Source organism: Symphalangus syndactylus, chromosome 14 (genome assembly GCF_028878055.3).
Source record: "Symphalangus syndactylus isolate Jambi chromosome 14, NHGRI_mSymSyn1-v2.1_pri, whole genome shotgun sequence".
In the NCBI taxonomy this organism is placed as follows: domain Eukaryota; kingdom Metazoa; phylum Chordata; class Mammalia; order Primates; family Hylobatidae; genus Symphalangus; species Symphalangus syndactylus.
Genome location: NC_072436.2, coordinates 73199473 through 73218606, shown reverse-complemented (window position 1 = coordinate 73218606; position 19134 = coordinate 73199473). Strand labels below are relative to the sequence as shown.

At 39.8% G+C, this 19134-nt stretch overlaps 1 long non-coding RNA gene across 1 annotated transcript in view; it reads left to right on the top strand.

The window, feature by feature from the left end:
- Window positions 1-7128, top strand: part of LOC134732489 (uncharacterized) — a 37682-nt gene extending 30554 nt beyond the window's left edge. The window contains exons 3-4 of the long non-coding RNA XR_010115712.1: window positions 5826-5908; window positions 6866-7128. This is a non-coding gene — a long non-coding RNA (uncharacterized lncRNA). The remainder of the gene's footprint in view (window positions 1-5825; window positions 5909-6865) is intronic.
- The last annotated feature ends 12006 nt before the right edge of the window (window positions 7129-19134 follow it).

The following is a 19134-nucleotide window of genomic DNA, read 5'->3' as shown; positions in this document are numbered from 1 at the left end:
GGAGGCATGCCAAAAGATAAGTCAGAAGAAAGAAAATGGAAGAATATTGAGCAGCATCCCTGGCTTCTACCCACTAGATGCCAGTAGTGCCCCCTGCTCAAATCATGACATTAAACATTCCCTTTAGACATTGACACATGTTCCCAGACAGGGGTAGAGGGGGAGCAAATTTATTTAAGAACCACTGATCTAGGGTCTAGATTCCAGACTATAAAGTATTGTGGATCTTGGAAGACTTCTCATTTCCAAAATAGACAATTTACTTCAGCTTCATTGGGATGCATGATCCTTTGATCCTTCCGTGATTTCCCAAGCTACAGGCTGGGAAGGTAATATCACAGACTGCAGAGAGGCTCAGAAGCTAAAGATTGAACTGAGGTTGCTTGATTTGATGGTTTGGTGACCTATGGAAGGAAGTTAGATTGCAATGGATTAAAGAGTAAGTGAATGTGATTGAGCGGTGAGCAAGTAGAGTTGCAGGTGTGCACAATTCTTCCAATGAGTTAAAAAGTAAAAGAGCAGAGGTGATGTAGCATCTCCAGGGAATTATAGAGTTGAGCACTCTCAACCTCAGGAACTGTTGATATCTGGAGCAGATAAGTCTTTGTTGGGGTTGGGGAAAAAGAGGGCCTGTAATTTTAAATGGGATGTTTTGCAGCACCCCTGGTTTCTACTCTCAAGATGCCAGAAACACTCCTACCCTCACTTATGAAAACCAAAAATGCCTCCGGATGTTGCCAAATGTCCACTGGAATGTAAAATCTTTCCCAATTGAGAGCCACTGGGTTAGGGAAAAGGATTTTTTAATTTTTTAATTTAAGGTAAAGAAAACTTAAGCAAGTTTTCAGAAACAGAAGAAAAGACAAGCAGAATGAGAGAGATTAAAGATGCAAGGGGAAACAAGGAAACATGGGGAGGGGACCAAAGCAAGAAAAATGTAATAATAGGGAAGACCAAGAGTGCCTTGAACAGGAGAATGGACTTTCATTCAGAGCAAATAAAGAAATAGAAGGTCTGTAAATGGGAGACAGATGTTAACAGCAGTCAAACCAGGAAGTCTTGACCTTTGAAGCAAAGTTGTAGATGAGCTTTATTTGATGATAGGATTTGAGAGTAGGAATTCGCTATAAAGTTGAGAGGCAAACTTCTGGCCACTGCTTAGCTGGGACTTGAGAGAATACCTTGGCAGCAGAACCAAGAAGTGTATCAAAGATGCCAAAGTTGTTTCTTACTCAATTAACCTTTACCTGCCTGGCAACAGGAGCAGAAAAATGGACACTTCTGCTGAGACAGAAATAGCAGAAGGACAAGTGGCAAAAGGGAATGGGGGCAGAGTAGGAAATCTGTGAGTGTACATAAGGCACAGACTGAGTTAAGAGGGAGAAAAGGGATGAATCAAGGGATCATGCATCCCAATGAGATTGAAGCAGATTCTGTGTTTTGGAATTAGAGGCCTCTCTAAGATCCATAATACTCTGTGGTCTACAAACTAGAATCTAAATCAAATGACTTTGTCACATCCCTACTCCTGCCAGGGACATTTGGCAATGTCTGGAAACAATTTTTATTATTATGATTGAGGCCAAGACAGGGTGGCAGTGGGAGTGGGACAGGGATACTACAGGCATGTAGTGGGCAGAAGCCAGGGATGCTGCTGAACATCCTATAATGAACAGTGTAACCCTCACAATAAAGAATTATCTGGTACATGGTGTCAATAGTGTCACTATTGAGAAACTTTAAGAAACCTTATTCTAGATTAAAACTAGCTATCTTGGAAGTTAGCTAATGAAAACTCTTGGGACTTTTTTAAGAAATTAAGCTGCTGAAATTTCTTTTTTACAAACCTATTATACTTTAGCATCAATTTTTATAGTCTTTTGGAAAGAAGGGACCTCCAACTGCTTCTATTTATTAATTATTCCATCCCAAATAAGTTGAATTTTATAATGGGGCCCATGTTAAGCATAGAAAATATAAAAATAAGGCAGACATAGAGAAGCATTAACTTGGAGAGAAGCATAGCTATGGACTGAATTGTGTCCCTCCAAAATCCATATGTTGAAGCCCTAATCCCTAGTGTGACCATATTAGCAGATAGCGCCCCTAAGAAGGTAATTAAAGCTAAATTAGGTCATAAGGATGGGGTCCTGATGTGATAGGGTTAGTATCTTTATAAGAAAGAGACACCAGAGGTCTACTGTCTGCAAGCCAGGAAGACAGGCCTCACCAGAAACCTGCCATGCTAGCACCCTGATCTCTGTCCTCTCTCCCCAAGAACTGTGAGAAAATAAATGTCTATTGTTTAAACCACCCAATGTCTAGTATTTTAATATAACAGCCTAAGCAGACCAAGACAGAATATTCTCCTGTGTTGTTGCTATTGTTAATTTGTTTATTTATTCTAATACTTGTCCTAAGCAAATGCTAAGAAGCCAGTTTTGTCTTAGGAGTCTTCCCATTCTAACCTAACTCCTTATTCTCCACTCTTCTCCCCATCTTTGGCAGTAAGGAAAAGAGATTGTACTTCAAAATTAGACAGACCTGTGCAAATTCTAGCACCTAACCTAACAAGCACACGGTTCGTTTTCCTCATGTATGGAAAGGGGCACAATCACATTTACTTGCAGGGGTATTATATGACTTAAGTGAAAAATCAGGTGAGAATGCCTAATATTGTTAAATTGAGAGACATAGCAGTCTCTCAATAGATAACACTTCTGATCCTCTTGGATCAGAATTGTAGTCAAAGGTTGTTTTCTGAAATTATTTGGTTTGCTCTTCCCAACTGTCTCATTAGGTGCTGGCCTAAAGAGGCTAAAGTTTTCTCTCTCCCAAAGAATTTTGATGACTGGAAAATCCTCATTGTCTAACAATTAAAACTTCATGATAAATTTCTGGCCCCATAACCAGAGGAAGAAGCAATGATATGTTGAAGTGTGAGTACCTGAGTAGTACCTAAAATGAAATAAATATATAGTTTCTACTAAAAAGAAACAAAATAAAGCCCAATTGTGTTTATTCCCAGAATGTTTCAACATTTAAGCAATTCACTTAGCATTTTTTTTTGTGACATAAAGTGAGGCAGGAACATATCTACACTCTGTATTATATCTATTAATCCTTGCAGTTTACAACATGCTTATTTTGTGTCAAGTGCTGGTGCTGAGCTGTTGACGTCCACCAACTCATTTAGCTCTTCCAGAAGCCCTTCCTTCACTAGCATGTCCAACTGGATTATGAAGTGAAGATGGGAGCCTCTATCTGATATTTATGACTGTCCCTTCCTTTGTGTGACAAGTGAAGCTGTGTAATGCTGACTCATCTTACCCAGATAAGCAGAGTTGTAAGGACTCCTGGAGGTGTTGGGTGGTTTCTGGGCCAGTTTCATCTGGAAAATGATTATCACAAGTTTCAGATCAATTTGGGGGGAGCTTTCTTCAAACAAGATCCAGAATCATCTTATCTTCACCCTCTTTCAAATATCGATAAAAGGGACAATGGCTCTTTTTATGAGGAAATGTTCATACTCTGCAGCTGTTCAAAATACAAGTAGTCTCTCTGCTTCATCATCTGGAATCATATAGAACTCCATGGTTGAGAGGAGGGGAGGGATGGTGGATACACTCCTCTGACAAGCAGGAAATGTGGCTCCTCTTGCTCTGTGACTGGGTCAGGACACCTGATTTCCCAAGCTGCCCTTCTAATAGAGATTATAAAAAAGACTATAAGACCAAAGAATTGCATGATGGGTACCCATTAGAGCATGCTTTGCCCTTTGCCTTCCAGGCTCCAGCCTCTAAACTTAACTTTCTCCTAGCTGACAACACAAATTGGAGTCTAAAATGCCAGGCAGGGATCTGTCTTGGCCTTTTGTTACATGGTCTACCTCCTTCAGATTTCCAAGACAACTGGAGCCATGCTGGCAGAGAACTTGCTAAGTCTTAAGAGATGTTGATGGACTCATTGTTTATTCTCTGAGTTCACTAGTATAAGCTGCATAAATTCAGGGACCTGCCTGTCCTCATCACTGCTATATCACCACTCCTAGCAAGTGCCAGGCACATCTCAGGCACTCAGGAAATGATGGCAGGAAGGAGGTAAGGGAGGAAAGGAGGAAGGGAGGGAGGGAGGGAAAGGGAGAGGAGAGGAGAGAAGAAAAGAAGAAAGAAAGAAGTCATCCTAGACCCTAAACAAGATAGAGAAACCCAAAGAATGCAGTACACAGTACACTAGAATTCCTTTCGGTATCAAAATCCAATACTGCAGTTGAAAGAATTCTCATAAATATTACTGAGCTCAGCCTCTCTTTTCCTCAAGTCCACAGGGTTAAGTTGTTTACTGTGGTCACAGCAAGTTTGTAGCAGAGGCCTCCTGGCCCTGGGTCCAAGAGCTTTTCCCTTACACTCTGTGGCTTCTCAGGTGAGTTTTTCTGGCGTCTGCATTAACATTCTCTGTTTTCAAAGAGCAGAGTGCACTTCACTTAGGGCCATTAAGAAATAAATGATGTATTTATTTGTTTATTTATTTAATGAAGTAGGTGGATAGAATCAGTTTTGAATTTTTTTCTTCTCTGAGTAATTTTTTTATTTTTATTTTTTAACTTTTGTTTTAGGTTCAGGGGTACATGTGCATGTTTGTTACATAGGTAAATTGTATGTCACAGGGGTTTGGTGTACAGATTATTTCATCATCCAGGTAATAAGCATAGTACTCAATAAGTTTTTTGATCTTCATCTAGTTTTGAGTTTTGGTAACAAAGTATTTCCTGTTTCTGGTATGCATATATGTGGATTTGCGTGTGTTTTCCCTTGTAGTTTAAAGAACAGAACAAGATAAAATCAGTAGGGGTTTTCTCACCAAAGGAGAATAATTTTAGGGGAATTCAAGGGCTCAAATTCTCAACAATGTCCTTTTATTTTAAAAAAAAAGTGCCTCTACAATTTTGAAATTGAGACAGTGGTGACATTTAATAAAAAGATCTTGAGATTTCAAATCCTGAACTATGGCTGTGTACAAACTAATGATTGTGACTTGGAAGGAACTATCTTATAATTCCCAAGTTTAATACCATGCCTATGAATAAGGAAACTGAGCCAATCAGGATTTCTCAGGAGACAGCAGGTGGACCGCTACCCACCTAGGAAGGGCGAGCTGCTGAGACCTGATGCCAAAACAAGAAGAGGTTCTGCAGCGAGGGGGAGGCACCTTCACACATGGAGCAGAAGGGCTCACGGCCACTCTCTCAACCTCCTCTAGTCCCTGGACCAGAACCAAGAGCTGTTGTAAGAGTAGTTCCCAAAGAGTATAATCTTGGGAGTTTCAAATTTCACATATTATATTTACACAGTGCTTTTAACTTTTTAAGTATCTTTTTCCTGTTAATTAGTGTTAACACCCTCCTCCCCACCACAAGGACTAGAATGCACTATTTTGTGTCCATTTTTAAAATAAGGAACCAGAGAATAAAAAAGTTAGAGAATCTCTGAGCTCAGAGTAGAAATCTCTTTCCTAGCCACCAGTTCCATGTTCTTTCTGCTAGACCTTTGCAGGAACTTTTTTTTTCTTTTTTGGCAGACAAATGGTTACGCTAAAAATTTGAAAATAGAAGCAAAAATATTGGAAATGGAAAACTGTATTCTCATTGCCTCCCCTGGATTTCCTACTCCTGTAAATATGGAAAAATATAGTGGAATAAATGAAGTCCATAAGTATTAAGGACACCATATTGGAAAGATGAAGCCACTTCCTCACAGAGCTATCTAAAGAACAAGTATAGCTAATATGCTGCTAATCTTTAACATGCTGTTAATTTCCTTCCTCAGCAATCCTTTGGATGGCAGTTCCAATGTATGAAGCAATGGACACAAGGATCAAAACACACAGTTTTGGAATAACTGGCTCCCAGGTAACTGAGAGCTGACTGTCCTCCCATAACCTAACTGGTTCCTTCTACCAAGTAATAAACAACTTTCTGGAAGCCACTTTCCATCACTTGGAAAAACATCTTTCAAGGATATCTCTAATACAGTTTTCTAGTTTTCTAGCCCCTGGGATTCAATATTTCAAGAAATACCTTTAAGCCAACTAAACCTCTAGAGATTTTTCTGTTTTCACTCAACTCTTGTTTCAGTTCCAATATTTCTAGGAAAACATTGATTGATTTACTGTGGTAAATTACGAGATATTTTTAACGTTGGATGCAATATATCTGATTTGTGATCTCTAGGCCTCAGATGTTTTATAGCAGAAGTTAAAATTCTACACTGCAGGCTGGCACGAATAGGCTCACCTGTAAGCCCATAAAACCCTCCACCAGCTGTGTTGTTTCTTTTCTCACACCTCTGACTCCACTTCCCTTGATTCATCATGATCCACATCAATAAATTAGTGATGCATAATTTCAAACAGCTGATTTCAGACTAGTCCTGAAATGATCTAAGTGTCATGCTGAAAGGCACAGATGCTGAGGCTTGATGGAGATTGGCTACACATGATGGTGGGAATCACAAAAGCAGAAAGGTATGCTTGATGCACCTGAAAAAAGCAAAAAAGCCTAAGCTTCCAAGTGTAATAGTTGCCTATTAGGTTTTTTGCTCTTCCAAACAGTAAGATCTGTGAGGTCTTGTGTCTGTCCTATTCATCATCAAGTATTCAGTACCTACTCCTGAGCCCAGTGCAGGGGAGGGGAACAGTAAATACTTGTAGAAGGGATGAATGAAAGGTAGGCCAAATGAGCCATGAGGAGGGAGAAGCACAAATTCAAGTCATCAAAATCTAAAGCTGAATTTTTCAGCTGATTTCCTCCTTTCTTTTCAGCAATACTTGCAAATCTCAAGAAAACTTATTGTCATTTTTTTTTCAGTTGGGCTGAACTGCACAATCATCAACTTGCCTGTTGACTCTGCCTCTAAAGACAATAGGTCTTGGGTTTAAGCTCCACATGGATCTGTTAGTGCCTTTTTCTGTTTTATGGCCAGAGATGCAAATCACATCTATGTTTATTCCTCTTGCTATCTATGTCTTTTAATATTTCACACTCTGCATAGGAAAAGTACTTTGTAACATCTAATTCTAGTCCTCCCTGTCACAATTTAAACCCATCCCTATTCTGCGTTGGGGGAGGACAAAAGACAACTCTTGATTAACTTTCATGCCCCATTTTGATTCCTCTCTGGATCAGTTAGCTTTTGCTGTATAACAAACCATCGTCATTAGTGGCTTAAAACAACAACCACTTTAATTAGCTCATGATTCTGTGTATTATCAATTGGCGTTGGGCTCATTCAGGTGGTTTTACTCGAGTGTTCTGGGCTCAACTGTCCTTGATTGGGCTTACTCATATATTTAGGGGCTCCAAAAGATGCCTTGAATAGCCAACGGATGGTACCTCCCTCTGCAAGGTCTCTCATTCTCAGGAAGCTGAGCCAGCATTGTTCATATAGTGGCAGAGGATAACAAAAGCTATAAAACCTTGGAAAGCCTAGTTCAGGAGCCAATTATAATTTCTGCCACATTCTATTGGTCAAAGCAAATCACTAGGCCAGCCCAGATTTAAAGGGTACAGAAATAAATTTCCCTTCTTGATAGGAAGAATTTGTGACAATTTTTGTAATCTACTACACCATCCTAGGGTTCCTTCAGTTTCTTCAGTCTCATCCTTTCCTCACATTTTCCCAAATAAGTCTTTTCTCTGTTCATTTGGGATGTGACTTTAAGACTCCATGTATATCTCAATCATTTATTCCATAAAAACTTATTAGGCATCTGCTGTATATCAAGATCCATGGTAGGCTCAAAGTCTACCAAAGCATGGTTATTAACACTTAAGGGGCTTAAGGATAGAGGATCAAGCAAATAATTAAGAACTAGAAAGTGAAGAAATATTAAAGAATCTTAATAATGATGAGAATATGATTCAGGGTCATTAAACTCAAGTCAGAAATAGAGAGCCAGAAAAGATTCCTGGAAAAGATGGTGCTTAAATGAGTAGGAGCCATATAGATCAGTACTACTCAAAATGTGGTCTGTGGACTAGTGGCAGTATGCAAACTGTTGGTTACTGGTTTGATGCAAGAGAAGAGTAAGAGTTTGGAAGTTATAATAGTAATTTGGTATTGCTGCAAAGTGCAAGCATGTGATTTTGAAAAATTGTCAGTCTGTGACAAATTTAAATTTAATTTCTTAAATGATCCTTCATCATAGATAGTCTGAGATGTACTGACTAGGTAACAAAAAGTGGACAGAATGCCCCAAGCTAAGGAAATAGCATGTGGATGTTAGGCTGAATAATGAACCCCCAAAAGATATCCAAGTCCTAATCTCTAGAACCCATAAATGTTCTCTCATACGGAAAAAGGGTTTTGCAGATGTGATTAAGAATCTTTAGATAAGGAGACTACCCTGGATTATCTGGGTGGGCCCTAAATGTAATCACATTTGTTCTTGTAAGAGGGGGGCAGAGGAATATTTGACACTGACAGAAGAGGAGAAGGCAATGTGGCCTTGGAAGCAGAGACGGATTAACATGGCCATGAACCAAAGAATGAGAACAGCCACCAAAAGTCAGAAGAGATACGGAATGGATTCTCCCCTAAAGCCTCCAGAGGGAGAATAAACCTATCTACATGTTGATTTTGGACTTCTGGGATCCAGAACTGTGAGGGAATAATTTTCTGATGCTTAAGACTCCAAGTTTATGGTAATTTGTCACAACATCCATAGGAAACTAACACACAATTATGAAGACAAGGGAGCATAAAGCAGCTTGATATATTCAGGGATCTGTAAGGAGCTAGACAATAACTAAAGGAAAATACACATATAGGGAGGAGTAGTAAGGATAGGGAGAAAGAAGGAGGCAAGGACTGGGAAGAACAAGGATCCCAACTTCATCTCATACTGGGGTTGGAATAATTAAAGAAAAAGACTTTAGAAACCATTCAGTTCTTAGTTGGCAGAGTGTAGTTGTATCCTACATGGACTAAAGCACAAAGGAATATTGTCTTTTGAACTCAATGCAAGAAAAATGAGCACACCTTGCATGCATCAATAAATTCAAACCAAGTTGTGTGAATTGATATGTACTCTAAGCTCAGCTTTCTCAGGGGAGAAGAACAAGGCAAATCTGATGATAAAAGAGAAGAAGGTATATTATTTACCTGGTTCATAAGGAGTGGATGCTATAACAAGCTAAGAGCTAGTAAAAACAAATCTTCCAATTTGTCTAGCCTGAAACACACTCACACACACTCAGATACATTGTAAAACCAGCCTATCATACTAACCCAAATGAAAAAGGAAAACCATTATTAAAAAAAAAAAAAAAGTGCGGAAAGACTGAGGACTGGCAATTGCTAGTGACATGTTTACTAAATATATTCTAAAACATTAAACATAACATTGGAAAGCAAAGGAGCCAAGTGGTTGGAGAAGCCCACTGATTACTATTCAGGTTTGGTCTCTGATCTGCTTTCTCGGCACTTGGGTTCACAACCAGAGCTCAGCCAAATAAATCTGCATCTCTGGCATCTCCAGGCAACTCCGAACTTGGCATTTCTGACACAGGAGAGCTAGCCAGGAAACCCCTCTTTGGAGGAGAACCAATGGACCAGATTCACTCTATCAACATCCAGACATCATAGCTAATTACAAACACACAGGACCAACCTGACAGCCAGCTCTGTAAGTAGCAGACACCAGCATTCCCCAGGGAACTGGCTTGGCTCCAGTGAGTACTCCCAGTGACGAGAACCCTTTTAAGCAAGACACTCCAAGGGCTCACCAGATTGTGATGGGTTTTGTGTGGCCATGTAAAGACATTCTCCCACCAGTCCCCAATCCCAGGAATACCAAATTTCTATTCAGAGAAAGTGAATGGAAATCCCTAGCAATAAGACTATATTCAACATTGTAGAAATACAAATAAATAGCTAATCACATCCCTGCCGCCACCCATCTGGCGCTAAACTCCTTTTCGATTGGAGCCCAGGAAAAATTCTAGAAAGGAAATTGGTAAAACCCTTGACCCATGACTCAGGGAGAAAAATAGTTTGACTCAGAAGCCCATGATGTCTTTCCCTTTTCTGACATTTTCTAACAAGAAGTTATTCAGCAGGAAAACAGGAAATTTGGCCACAAATGTTAAGATCTAGGCAATGAATTAGTCAAATGTTTTTATGGAGAATCCACTTGTACTTGACATTAATTTAGGTTGTCTGCTAGAAGGTCAGACTTCTTGGAAAAGTTGGGGCCAGGAGAACAGAGTGCTATGCCACCAGATCCTGATGGCCTAAAGCATCTTGAGAAGTGCACTCTGCTTCACACCCCTGCATCAGTGTGATCCTGGCATTTGTGTTTGTTACAGGAGGGGTGTCTAAGTGGCTGGCTTAATCATATTACTCCAGTGGCCTGCAAGTAAGTGACACATCAGCAGCCTAGATGGCCAAAATCACTCAACTCAACTGAGCCAGAGCATTGAGCCAATATTCTGCATGGAGCCTTTACATCCCTAAGACAATTATATTATTGTGCAATTTGCCACCATAATGTGGATCTTGGCTCTTAGGAAGAGTTTATTAAAGCTGATTTTTAAATTCCCTTTCTAGCCCATCTGTTCTACATCCCTTCAACAACTTTTTGGGCTAGATTTGACTAGGTAAGAGCTTTATGCATTAATCCTGGTTAGATGGTAGAGAACTTTCCTAAATCTTTCTTCCTCAAATGGAACCATAATGAGGACATCCAACTTATTTTTTCTGATGAAGGAATGTATATTTCTGCATAAAAAGAAAGATTTGGTATCCAGAAATCACAGCAGCATCACATTCTAGTAATCCTTCGTGTGTCATACTTGGAAAGATGATCAAGTAACATTATCCCATTTGTATTCCATTGTCCTTTTACATGTTGCCACTTTCAGCCCTTGGTTCTTAGACCACGTGCACATTTGTCACAGAGGATCCCTTATCTTGAGCACTCCAAGGGTCTGTGGCAGAATACCAGTCCTCCTTCCACATCCTACACTAGTCCAGGAAGAAATCTGTGTCCAGAAAGAGAATAACCCTAGTAGAATGACCTTTACTGAGGCTTGACATCTGCTACCTTATAAGCTTCTTATACACTCAGCCTAATCCACCTGGAGGCTTTGCTGCCTGATGGAAGGTGATAAAAAAGGTTGTTATGCTATAAGCCCTGTCTTAGATTCAAGGCCTGTAGGCTGTGTAAGATTCTGAGGCTTAGGGCAGACAGAGGGGGAAATAATTCTTAGTTCAGGTGCAATTCTCAAGATGCTTATTAGGATGAACTCTGGTCTAAGAACAACTGTATTGGTATGAAAGTCAAGGCAAGGCTTCCTAATAGGAAGGAGGCTCCCACCTTCCCAACATTTCAGAGGGGCTAATGTAATGGTGATCATAAAACTTGACAAAAACCAACAGGAACCAAGAAGCCCAAGTCTAGAAATTTACAATCCACAGAGGATCAACAGCTTGTATTCTGGATATCTTAAAGGTGAATGCTCTAAAACACCCATCTGCCGGTGGTGATGAAAACCCGGACGCCCACGGTTATAAATAATTCAGTCTATTTCTTACAGCAACTAAGGCGAGGGCCTAAATTCCAAATTCAACTGGGTTTTTTATTTACACCCTTGGCCAAGAAAAGAAAGCTCATAGATGGAGCTTCTAAGAATAATGGAAGCATGTCTCCAAGGAGACAGGGAGACTTTGAGATACTTTACTAAAAAACTGCTTCTCTGAGTAGTAGGATAATTGCTTCTCAGAATCACAAAATGAAATGAAAATATAAACTATAGTGGAGGAACTAAAAAATGTAAAAATGTTATTGTATTATGAAGATTTTTATTTTTAATATTTGTGGGTACATAGTAGATGTATATATTAATGGAGTACACAAAATACCCTGATACAGCCATACAATGTGTAATAATCACATCAGGGTAAATGGGGTATCCATTGCTTCAGGCATTTATCCTTTGTGTTACAAACCAATTATATTCTTTTATTTACTTTGAAATGTATAATTAAATTATTATTGACTACAGTCGCCCTGTTGTGCTACCAAATGCTAAGTCTTATTCATTGTTTCTATTTTTATTTTGTACTCATTAACCAACCCCATTTCCCTCCTACTTCTCCCACCCCCACTACCCTTCCCAGCCTCTGGTAACCACTCTTCTATTCTCCATCTCTATGGGTTTAACTGTTTTGATTTTTAGCTCCCACAAATAAGTGAGAATATGCAAAGTTTGTTTTTCTGTGCTTGACTTATTTCACTTTACATAATGACCTCCAGTTCCATTCATGTTGCCGCAAATGACAAGATCTCTTTCTTTTTATGGCTAAATAGTACTCCATTGTGTATATGTACCACATTTTCTTTATCCAATCATCTGATGATGAACACTTCAGTTGCTTCCAAATCTTGGCAACTGTGGACAGTTGTGTAATAAACATGGAAGTGCAGATATCTCTTTGATATACTGATTTCCTTTCTTTTGGGTGTATACTCAGCAATGTGATTGCTGGATTTTATGGTAGCTCTATGTTTAGTTTTTTGAGGAACCTCCAAACTGCTCTCTATAGTGGCTGTACTAATTTATGTTCCCACCAACAGTGTACAAGTGTTCCCTTTTCTTCGTTTCCTCACCAGCATTTGTTTTTGCCTGTCTTTTGGATAAAAGCCATTTTAACTGGGGTAAGATGATATGTTGTTGTAGTTTTGATTTGCTAGTCTCTGATAATCAATGATGTTGAGAACCTTTTCATATGTCTGTTTTCCATTTGAGAAATATCTATTTGAATCTTTTGCCCATTTTAAAATGAGATTATTCAATTTTTTCCTATAGAGTCATTTGAGCTCCTTATACATTCTGGTTACTAATTCCTTGTCAGATGAGTAGTTTGCAAATATTTTCTCCTATTCTGTGGGTTGTCTCTTCAGTTTGCTGATTGTTTCCTTTGCTGTGCAGACACTTTTTAACTTGATGTGATCCAATTTGTCCATTTTTGCTTTGGTGGCCTATGCTTGTGGGGTACTACACAAGAAATTTTTGTCCAGACCAATATTCAGGAGAGTTTCCCAATGTTTTCATGTAGTAGTTTCATAGTTTGAGGTCTTATATTTAAGTCTTTAATCCATTTTGATTTGATTTTTGTATATGGTGAGAAATAGGGGTCCAGTTTCATTCATGAAAGAATTTTCTTGCCCTAAAGCAAAATAATGGGATTTTTTTGTGTTCAGCAAACACACTTCAGAGGGAAATTTACAGTCTGCATTGAAAGAAAAGTTTCTTCCTTTTAACAAATTTTCAGTGTTGAAGAATCAGGTATATTGGAAAGATATTTGTCCATTGATAAACTGTTTACATTTTTGTCTCTCATATACTCCTGATTAGATTATAGAAATATAGAATATCTATATTATATCTATGTTACCATTATAGCTATATTACCAATATCTGTATTATTATTGATCAGGTGGCATATATATATCACCTGATATGTTGTTGGCAGGTATAAGATAAATAAGACTCATAGTCACTGACATAACCAATTCTGTGTCCTTTGAAATATACACATATTTGAATATCAGAACTTCTGAGAAAACCTGTCCTTTGGGAGGAGTAGGGGATATACATAATTTCTTCACAATTATAATAGAATCTCCATCAATACTCACAACAGGGAATTATTTTAGCCTCATTTCATAGAAGAATAAAATGTGAGCCTGGGAAGATTTAGTGACTTGCTCAAGGTCACACAGCTAGGAAAGGTTAGAACTGGCATTCCTGATTCTTAATCTTGTGCTCTCTCTAGTACAGTATGCTGCCTTTAGTCTGAACCCTAAATGGACCACATTCCAGAAAAGCTAATGATATTCGTAAATGCCATTATTAGTAAGTGATTTATCTTACCCAATTTCCATTCTTCCTGAAAGAGATGTCTGTATTTGCCATGAGCTAAAACAGTAGCATTCTACCTACCTGGCAAGAATATGACTCCTCTGAGTTGCTAAGTTTAGGCATATCAGATAAAATGGAAGAATGTAAAGTTACAATGATTTTATATCTCCCAGTGGAGATAATGTTACTGAGAACCACTTGGAGCTGAATAAATTGAACAAGTGCAGTTTTGATTAGTTTCAAAAGACAAAGTATAGTATTTTTTTTCCTAAATCAGAAAGAAAAGTCAATGGCAGCAAAATAAAGCCCTTATTCTAAATAAACTCAGTTTTATATTTATTTGCTGAATTTCAATAGTATATATACAGAATAATTTGAGCCATCTATGCATATAAATGATACTTTGCATTAGAAAGATTCATAGGTAAATCCCTAAACAAATGAAACATTTAAAATATACAATGGCACGCAATGCAAATGAATCTATCATGATAGCTTTGGCTAACATTCTTCCAGGCTTACCATGTGCCAGGCCTTGTGTTAAGCGGGTATTATTCATTTCATCCTCACAGCAACCCTATCAGGAAAAAACTAGCATCCCTTCCAATTACAGATAAAGAAACCAAGGTTCTGTAAAGTTAAGTGGCTTGTTTGAGCCCCTGAGGGAGGAAGGGGCAGAGCTGGGGGGATTGAGAGCAGACTGACAGAGGACCAAGGCCCCGTGTGTTATCACCACCTACGGTCTCTTTTCACATTACCTGATATTCTATCCACATGCACTAATTTGAGGAGCAAAATAAGTTGGGATTTTTTTTTAATAAAGTTTTTTTAAAACAACTAGCTGGTAATAAGTTATTTAATTTCCACATGAGCCTTACCTATGATCCAGTGCTAACCCCAATATGGTGCGTAAGAACTGGCCTCTTCACCCAACCCCCAGCACTTGCCTCTTCAGCTCTCCTTGCACTTACCTCACCCTAGAATCAGACCAAAGAAAGTCACGAGTGCAGCCTGAGGTATTAGAAGGTAGAATGGATCTAGCAGAAAGAGACAAGAACACAATGTGGGGACAAAAAAGGCCTGTCCCATTACCAACACCACCAGACCGACCATTCTGCCCTACCCCAAACTAGTGTTTTCATCTCTCCTGACTGATCAAGTCTCATCTGTCTGCATTTTGTCTAAATGCAAGTGACATTTATATCCATCCCCTCCTTCTTTTAACCATTTGTTCATGTCTATATTTGAGTTTCTGGCATCATGCTAGGTTGTAAGGATACAAAAATGAATGAGATGCTATCACCTGTTGTCAAGAACGTCACAGCCTAGGGGGAGAGTGACATATGACCAGAGAGAGTCCAATATGGACAGCTAATGAAGAAGGGAGTCAGCAGAGGAGATTCTGAGAACACAAAGGAGAAGAGAGGCAGCAACCCAGTGTGGGTGGGGTGAGCTGATCAGAGAAGGCCTCCTGGAGCAATGGACCCAGAACTGATATGGAGTTGGAAAGGTGAGTGCATGAGTGAAGGAAATGAGTCGAGTGGGGGAACAGTGTTCTGGGCAGAGTGGACCTCATGACCCAAAAAGAGCCTGGTGTGTCCAGTGATTCACTATCTGTGATCTAAGTAAAATGTCTAAAGAGAGGCAGGTATGTTAATCCCCAAGACCCCTAGAAAAAAAGAGATTGGTGTAGAGAGGCTTTGCACTAACTCCTCTTTCCTGCCTGTTATGGTTTGGCTGTGTCTCCACCCAAATCTCATCTTCAATTCTAGTTCCCATAATCCCTATGTGTTGTGGGAGGGACCCTGTGGGAGGTAACTGAATCATGGGGGTGGTTACCATGATTCTGAGTGAGTTCTCAAGAGATCTGATGATTTTATAAGGGACTTTTCCCGCTTTGCTCGGCACTTCTTCGTGACATCATGTTAAGAAGGACGTGTTTACTTCCCCCTCCACCATGATTGTAAGTTTCCTGAGGCCACCCCAGCCATGCAGAACTGTGAGTCAATTAAGCCTCTTTTCTTTATAAATTGCCCAGTCTCTGGCAGTCCTTTATGGTAGTGTGAGAATGGACTAATACACTGCCACTGTATTTACCCAAATGACTCCATCACCTTCATCTCAATTCCTTACTGGGCTATGACCACTCAGCTGTGGATGGCAGCAGATTAGCAAAGCAATGCCTTGGGTCCAGGTGACAGCCTTTAAACATGAGCAGAGGCACCAGCCAAGCCTAGCGTGGCACAGCACTGATACACACATTCTGTGCTTCCATGTCTCTCCCAAATCTATGCCTTTACAAGCGCACATTCACTCTTGAAAAAGCCAAGAAGCCAAATAAATCCAAAAGAAATGTATGCTTTCCAGCCAACATGAGGCTATCCTCTACCTCTTAGAAAAGCAATTACAACAATCATGGTGACATGATTTATTGAGGGCTTCCGGTGGGCTGAGCTACCATCATCTCCCACCTGGACCACTCTGTGGCTTCCTCATAGATCTGCTTGTAGTTTCTCTCTGGCCCCTTCTGATGCCTTCTCCTTTCAGCAGCCAGGGAAGTCTTTGTAAAACTGGTTTACAAAATTGATTTATTTATCCCCACCCTCCTATTTCACACACCCAAGTCTACATGTGCTTCCATGGCTTTCCATGACACTTAAGATAAAATAAAAACTCCTTCATTTAACCGGAGTCTGCCTCCTCTCTCTCCCCATCCTTCTCTCATACCATATCTCCCCAAACTCTACTCACACCCAGGAGCTCTTCTTTCATTTCCTTGAATGTTCAATGCTCACGCATGCTTTTCCTTCTTTCTGGACCATTATTCCCATTCCTCTTCACCTAGACAACTCCTAGGCCTTCTGCACAAGACGATTCAATTATCACCTCCTCAGGGAAGCCTCCCTGATCTCCTTGGCAAGGAAAAATATCATAACCTCTCCTATGTAAAAAACTCTCATATGGCCAAGCCTCATATCATAACCTCTCAAAGCAGCACATTTCTTTATTGCACTAACCATGATAATGATGTTTCATTTATTTAGTGAGCAATGCTTGTCATTGTTCAGTAAAGGACGTGCAACAATGAACAGGTGAGCATGGGAATATGGGATCTATTGACACTACCACATATAGCATCACCTGAAAGCAGCTGACCTGATAAAAACACTGGATCGTCCTATAAAAGTTTCCACAAATGTGCCAACTCAGGGTTCACAACCTGCATGGCCAGGGTGCTACTACACCCTAGGATGTACACTGCAAAAAGTCTACACCTAATATGTGAGGCTATGCCCCAATAGCTAGAACACACAGGGCCATGATCTCCCAGCAACCCACCTGTTGAATTTGTGTGTCTCATCACTACCACTTAAGGCTTTGTTGGGTTAGAGGTTCTAGGTCCTAGTGGGAGGCAGCATGGGGAGTGTGAGGAATGTTTCCACAGGGGGACACAGTAAGGAGTCCTCTGTACCTAAAAATATAATCACTGCCTAGTTCCGTTGGGCTGCTCATGCCAGTGAACCACCTCTTGGTGCTGTCATGAGTGGGAGAACAGGGAAAGGGCAGTCATGGCAACTTCAACCTGACAAAAGTAAGGCAACCAAGAACGAGACCCCTCAAGAAAGAGGACATGAGGCCCACCATGAGCCAACTAAACATTTGGCTGAGAGTGAGAAAAACCCAGAATGAGTAGAACAGGAGAGTTATTTCTTCGTTAATTACTTCCCAGCTGTAGCAGAGGGGACTATACATATCTGTCTTAAGTCTTTCTGAAATGTCAGGGACAGAGTGGACCTAATATGAAACACAAGTATCACTGAGTGGGGTAGGAGGTGAACTGTAGCAAATGCCACATCCCCTTGGCCACCTCAGATGTCAGCTGCAGACTGGTGAGCATTTCGATGCCCATTGGCAGTGTCCTACCTCAAGTGTCCTGCCAGCATCACCCTACTTTTCTGCCTCTAGAATTTTTTTTTAAACAACGGAATCTCTGACAGCTTGTTCACAGGGCAGGCCATAAGTGCATGGGAGTTAACTTTCCCAAGGACAACCCTCAGTCTGGATGCATACATATATATTGAGAACTGCCTGCAACCACACAGCTTAATAGGAGCAAGAACTAAGACTACCTATATTACTATAGGTATATACTATTTATTATTCTAGGACTCAGCCTTAACCAGCTTTGTGGTTGAAAGCATCAAGTTCCTAGAGTGGACTAGACAAGATTAAAAGATGAATGGCAAAGATCACCAAGGTCATAATTACTTGGAGGTAAAAACTTCTAGATTGAAGAGTGTACCTTTAAACCCAGGATTAAGACCCTAACTAGTGATGAAATGTCAATAGATGTTCATTGGAGCAAATAGTGCAAAGATTTAGAAGAAGGATTGGCTCTAATAATGTTTTATACATAAACAAAATATATGAAAATTTCAACATTTTGTTTATGTGGAAATTTGCCTCACAAGACCTGTGTGTGTGATGGTGGCAGGACACTCCACCAGGCGCAGAAGGCCTAATTATTGCCACAAACAAGCTGTGAGATGCCAGGTGGCCATTTCATTTCTTTGGGCTTTCATTTATGCATTTGTAAAATTAAAGAATAGAACCAAATCATCTCAAGTACTTTGTACCTAAAATTATTAGATTTTCTAATGTATATCCTTAAGTTGTATTTTCACAATGACTCATTCTGTTTTGATGAGGAAGCCAGCCTCCAATTACATCTCCAAAAAATAAAGACAAGTTGCAACCTGTTTAATCACATGCAATCAGTATCAAGTACGTATTACAGGTATCATGGATAATACAGAAACAACCTATTGACTCTCCCCCTATTCTAGGACTCAGCCCTAACTTGCTTTATGGTTTGGAGCATGAAGTTCCTAGTCTGTAAAGAGAAGGGAGTTCTTGTATTTGCCCTCTAGATCTTTTCTAACCCTACGAACCTAAGACTAATGGCATCTCTCACCTCCCACAGCTTGTCTATGTTGTTTATTTCTCAACCACTGCTTCACTAAGGAAACTAACATTGCAACAGAGACCAGAGGGAATAGGATAGGGGCAACCACAATTCAAGCAGCTGGTTTTAGAGTCACTAAAGCAACTGCTGATCTATTCTCTACCTGCAAGTTAAAAAGTGAGTGAACTATTTTGAATGTTAGTTAAACATTCCTACCAAATCTAGTGTAGTAGATTTGGATTTG